Source organism: Borostomias antarcticus, assembly GCF_949987555.1.
Source record: "Borostomias antarcticus genome assembly, chromosome: 26".
Lineage (NCBI taxonomy): Eukaryota > Metazoa > Chordata > Actinopteri > Stomiiformes > Stomiidae > Borostomias > Borostomias antarcticus.
In genome coordinates this window covers 1670671-1676670 of record NC_140259.1, presented here as the reverse complement: position 1 = coordinate 1676670, position 6000 = coordinate 1670671, and the positions used below count along the sequence as shown (strand labels likewise).

At 45.0% G+C, this 6000-nt stretch overlaps 1 pseudogene across 1 annotated transcript in view; it reads left to right on the top strand.

Annotated features, from left to right (window-relative positions):
* The first annotated feature begins 1751 nt into the window (after window positions 1-1751).
* Window positions 1752-6000, top strand: part of LOC311326189 (ATP-sensitive inward rectifier potassium channel 8-like) — a 29327-nt pseudogene continuing 25078 nt past the window's right edge. Inside the window, exons 1-3 of the transcript in view lie at window positions 1752-1787; window positions 1873-1992; window positions 5836-5993. The product of the transcript in view is annotated as an ATP-sensitive inward rectifier potassium channel 8-like (transcript). The remainder of the gene's footprint in view (window positions 1788-1872; window positions 1993-5835; window positions 5994-6000) is intronic.

The following is a 6000-nucleotide window of genomic DNA, read 5'->3' as shown; positions in this document are numbered from 1 at the left end:
AGACAGTGGTCCTAGAGGGTTAGGATAAGGGAGATGGATAGAGACAGTGGTCCTAGAGGGTTAGGATAAGGGAGATGGATAGAGACAGTGGTCCTAGAGGGTAAGGATAAGGGAGATGGATAGAGGCAGTGGTCCTAGAGGGTTAGGATAAGGGAGATGGATAGAGACAGTGGTCCTAGAGGGTTAGGATAAGGAAGATGGATAGAGACAGTGGTCCTAGAGGGTTAGGGCTAGAGACAGTGGTCCTAGAGGGTTAGGATAAGGAAGATGGATAGAGACAGTGGTCCTAGAGGGTTAGGATAAGGGAGATGGATAGAGACAGTGGTCCTAGAGGGTTAGGATAAGGGAGATGGATAGAGACAGTGGTCCTAGAGGGTTAGGATAAGGAAGATGGATAGAGACAGTGGTCCTAGAGGGTTAGGATAAGGAAGATGGATAGAGACAGTGGTCCTAGAGGGTTAGGATAAGGGAGATGGATAGAGACAGTGGTCCTAGAGAGTTAGGATAAGGGAGATGGATAGAGACAGTGGTCCTAGAGGGTAAGGATAAGGAAGATGGATAGAGACAGTGGTCCTAGAGAGTTAGGATAAGGGAGATGGATAGAGACAGTGGTCCTAGAGGGTTAGGATAAGGAAGATGGATAGAGACAGTGGTCCTAGAGGGTTAGGATAAGGGAGATGGATAGAGACAGTGGTCCTAGAGGGTTAGGGCTAGAGACAGTGGTCCTAGAGGGTTAGGATAAGGAAGATGGATAGAGACAGTGGTCCTAGAGGGTTAGGATAAGGGAGATGGATAGAGACAGTGGTCCTAGAGGGTTAGGAATAGATCATTACATTTATTGTACTCATGCTAAGCTTCATCTGTGCAATATTTGGGGGTTTTACATTAAGCGTAGTTGAGCTTTTTAGAATTTAAATTAGAATAGAGTTTTGAATAAACTTGACCCCTTTTATCTTTCCAGACCAAAATGTTTTGTCCTTTTGTGGCCACAACCTGGGGACTACTATCTATGTTTTTTGCTGCTCCTGTGGGGGGGATGTTCAATTTTTGGCTGAGATTGAAGACGACAGTAAGTAAGCCTATCTGTATTTTGTTTCTAGAGATGTTTCTGCAGAAATTGAGTATCCATTTTATTCCAGCACTCTTTCATAGCATCCCTGTCATAGTATCTTTTGCCTTTTATAAATGTTCCTAAAAGTGTTCAGTGGGGTTGAGATCTGGTGCCTGTGGAGGGAAAGCCATGTTAGTACTCCAGCTCTTCCTTGGACTTTAAATAGGCCTAGCACAGGTTCAGTGCATGTCTAAACATGCATTGAATGTATGCCAGGCTTATTTGACTGTGGTTTTCCCTCGTCACCAGACCTCTTCCCCATAGAACATTTGTATCATTTCAAAATGGAAAAGACAAACATACTGTTACCTCAAGACACAGTGTTGCTCTAAACTCAATTAAATAGAATTTCCCACATATGACCTCACTATAACATTTTGATCTTTATCTCCCTTTATGTTGTGCAGTGCCATCATGTGAAGACTTAATTCGGAAGTACTTCAGAGATGGACATACTTCCAATACAATTTTGGATCTCCTGGAAACAAAGCACAACCTTAAAATGAGCCTTCGCACCCTGAAACATAAACTTAAAAGTTTATCCTTGTACAGACATAAGGATTACTCACCTTTGGCCACTGTCCGATCAACAATAATTGAAGAGCTGAACGGTCCTGGACAGCATTACGGCTACCGCGCAATGTGGCAGACGCTGCGTCAAAAATATGGTCTCACAGTGAGAAGGGACGACGTCATGCGTATGATGGCATTGTGCGTGTGTGTGTGTGTGTGTGTGTGTGTGTGTGTGTGTGTGTGAGCAGCACCGCGTCCACACCATCCTGACGGCAGACCTGGTGATGGTGATGAAGAGGGGACACATCCTGGAGTCGGACCGCCCAGAGACCCTGCTGGGACAGGAGGACGGCATGTTCGCCTCCTTCGTCAGGGCCGACATGTAGGAGCCAGCGGTCTGTCTGACCATCACCCGGTCTATCAGTCAGTCTGTCTGACCATCCACCGGTCTATCAGTCTGTCTGACCATCACCCGGTCTATCAGTCTGTCAGTCTGTCTGACCATCACCCGGTCTATCAGTCAGTCAGTCTGTCTGACCATCACCCGGTCTATCAGTCAGTCTGTCTGACCATCACCCGGTCTATCAGTCTGTCTGACCATCCACCGGTCTATCAGTCTGTCTGACCATCACCCGGTCTATCAGTCAGTCAGTCTGTCTGACCATCACCCGGTCTATCAGTCAGTCAGTCTGTCTGACCATCACCCGGTCAATCAGTCAGTCAGTCTATCAGTCAGTCAGTCAGTCAGTCAGTCAGTCAGTCAGTCAGTCAGTCAGTCAGGTGATTGATCAGTCTATCAGTCAGTCTATCAGTCAGTCAGTCAGTCAGTCAGGTGATTGATCAGTCTATCAGTCAGTCAGTCAGTCAGTCAGTCAGTCAGGTAATTGATCAGTCTATAAGTCAGTCAGTCAGTCAGTCAGTTGATTGATCAGTCAGTCAGTCGATTGATTCAACAGTCAACAGCCTCCCAGCGGGACTGACCCAGTTTATTAATGAGTGATTATTATGGGAGTCTGGTCGGTGGAATGATCAGTTTATTAATGAGTGATTATTATGGGAGTCTGGTCGGTGGAATGATCAGTTTATTAATGAGTGATTATTATGGGAGTCTGGTCGGTGGAATGATCAGTTTATTAATGAGTGATTATTATGGGAGTCTGGTCGGTGGAATGATCAGTTTATTGACTTTTTAAGTCGTTGAGTCGTGGTGGTTTTATATGAATATGATTACAAAGTTGTTTTCTTGTTTGTTTCTTGATATCTTTGCTACTCTTCTTGTATAATACTCTCTATTTCTACTATGTGAGCAATAAGCAGGTGAGGAGTGGATCAATAGTAAAACGCTGGTGAGGTTTGAAAGCCTCGCTCTGGTGTGAACTCTGTTCAGTGCCCTCATCCATAAGGGAACACTCCACCCCTAAGCTGCCATTGGCTACTTCTACTCCACCCCTAAGCTGCCATTGGCTACTTCTACTCCACCCCTAAGCTGCCATTGGCTACTTCTAACGCCAGCCCAGCCCCGCCCCTCAGCTTCAGGTCAGATGTGAGGCTGCCATTAAGGACTGGTCTGGGATCAGCTCTGCCTCCCCCAGATCATGACCTTAACAGTTGAACATCCAAACTGATCCGAGACCAGCAGCAGAGGTGAGGTGGTCTCTGTCAGTCCGGTGTCGCTGGGCTGAGGTCAGGTGTGTTGGTACCGTCCGTCAGCTCGGTGTCTCACTAGAACCTCCCTGTACAGCAACGTTTCTCTGCATATGGAGGAGAATTTGATATACTGACTTTGTATTATACAGTCTGAGGGCTTCTCTGTGCCAGGATAAGTCGGTTCTTTATGCCAGGATAAATCGGTTCTCTATGCCAGGATAAATCGTTTCTTTATGCCAGGATAAATCGGTTCTCTGTGCCAGGATAAATCGGTTCTCTGTGCCAGGATAAATCGGTTCTCTGTGCCAGGATAAATCGGTTCTCTGTGCCAGGATAAATCGGTTCTCTGTGCCAGGATAAATCGGTTCTCTGTGCCAGGATAAATCGGTTCTCTGTGCCAGGATATTTGCGTTCTCTATTGATCATACTCCAGTGCCATATTGTTTTTTTGTTGTTGTTTGAAAGCGATTACTCATCTCAAGGAGTTGTTGTTTTGTGTTAAGTATTTATTTTTGTAACACATAACCTAACAGTGTTTATGATCTAACAGTATTATCTAAAACATGTTCTAGGCCTCTGTACTAGAATAATAGCACAGTACTAGAATAATAGCACAGTACTAGAATAATAACACAGTACTAGAATAATAGCACAGTACTAGAATAATAGCACAGTACTAGAATAATAGCACAGTACTAGAATAATAGCACAGTACTAGAATAATAGCACAGTACTAGAATAATAACACACTACTAGAATAATAGCACAGTACTAGAATAATAACACACTACTAGAATAATAGCACAGCTCCAACCTCCTGTCCTCCAGACTCTCTGTTACAGCAGGAACTTCACCACTACCAGTCCACAGCAGGCGCACAATCACACACACACGCACACACACACACACACACACACACACACACACACACACACACACACACACACACACACACGCGTAGACTAGGCTGTCTTTGCCACAATGATGTTGAAACCAATCTACACCCTCCTGTCAACCTAGTGTAATGTAACACGTGTCCCTGCATGGGTCCAGCTCTCTCTCTCTCTCTCTCTCTCTCTCTCTCTCACACACACACACACACACACATACACACACACACACACACACACACTTTTACCGACCCTCTCTCTCCCTAGCTATATCTTCACCCCTCCCTCACTTTATCGCTCTCTTTCCCTCTGTTTCCCTCTGTTTCTCACTCTCCATCTTCATCCCTCTCTCTCTCCTCCTCTCCTCTGTCAAGGTGAGCTGGTGTCTCCGCTCTGGTGGTTAAATGACATCATATCAGGAGAATAGAACTGCCATGAGGTAGATGCTGATCCTGGATCAGACTATTCTCACCTTTATCATGTGAGGGGAATGTTTATAACTGACCATACATCTGTTATTAACGTACTGTTTCTCTACTCTGGTCTGAACCACGCCCGGTGGCTGTTACTATAACCAGAACACCCTCCCCCTGTAAGCCTGTACAGTACCTATGCACATACTTGTTGCACTTCACATTATTTCACAACAAAAATGTTTGGTTAATAAACCTTGACTTTTCTCCTGTGAATGCATGTTGAATGATTATTACTTATCACTTATTATGTTTTTAAACTATCTTTGTCATCATAGACTTTTGCTGTCTTAAGTGTATATACTTGTACTTATAAGTGTATATGTGATTATATAATACCCTGGTGTTTTTAGTATAGACACAGAACATCATACAGTGTGCCTACCTTTTTGTTTTGTTTTTACACTTGAACTGATAATAAAATGGCTTTAAGTGACAGACTGTCTCCTAGTCATGGATGTCCCGCGCTGATACCTGACCTATGACCCCCACAGGTCCCATGCATTACGTCCGTTGCTCAATGGCGCCATCTGGTGTTCATACAGTGCAATGGCTGAAATATAGATATCATAAACCCAGGAGTATCCTACTGCTCGAGCACAGTAGCCAATGCCTTGGTAGAAACAGTATTAATAGGCCTAAACGTTCTAAGTTCATTTTCTAACCCTAATCTTAATGGTATTTACATATATTCTATTTCATTGTATTCGCCCATAAATACACTTGTGAAAATATGCTGGGTCTAATACATTTTATTTTAGTACATTTTATTAAATGTATCTTATTCACATCAAAATTCTAGACAAAACCAAATCCCGAGTGAAAGACAGATCCGTGTTTTCCCAGCTCGTTAAGTGATCAGGGGAGCAGCCCCCCCCGGACAGACAGCCTACGTCAGTAGAAGTTGGGATGCGCCCGGTCGACTGGGAACGCTCCCGTGTCGCAATCCTCCCAGAGAGAGGACCGAAGACACCGCTGGGGTTCCCACAAAGACATTACAATAGTTTTCCGGTTGAAAAGATTGTTTTGGCACCTTCTCCGAAGCATGTTCTCCCGCAGGTGACAGAATTAGCCGAAACTTTGGACAACTCCAACTACTATCCGTCACACTTTATCTAAATGCGGTGACACGCTGCTGTGAGACCATGTTGGCGAGAAAAAGCATCATCCCGGAGGAGTTTGCCCTGCAACTGCCCCTAAGAGCGGCTCCTGCAACCTGGCGCACAAGAACATCCGCGAGCAGGGCCGCTTCCTGCAGGACGTGTTCACCACGCTGGTGGACCTGAAGTGGCGCTTCACGCTGGTCATCTTCACCATGACCTTCCTGTGCAGCTGGCTGCTCTTCACCATGACCTTCCTGTGCAGC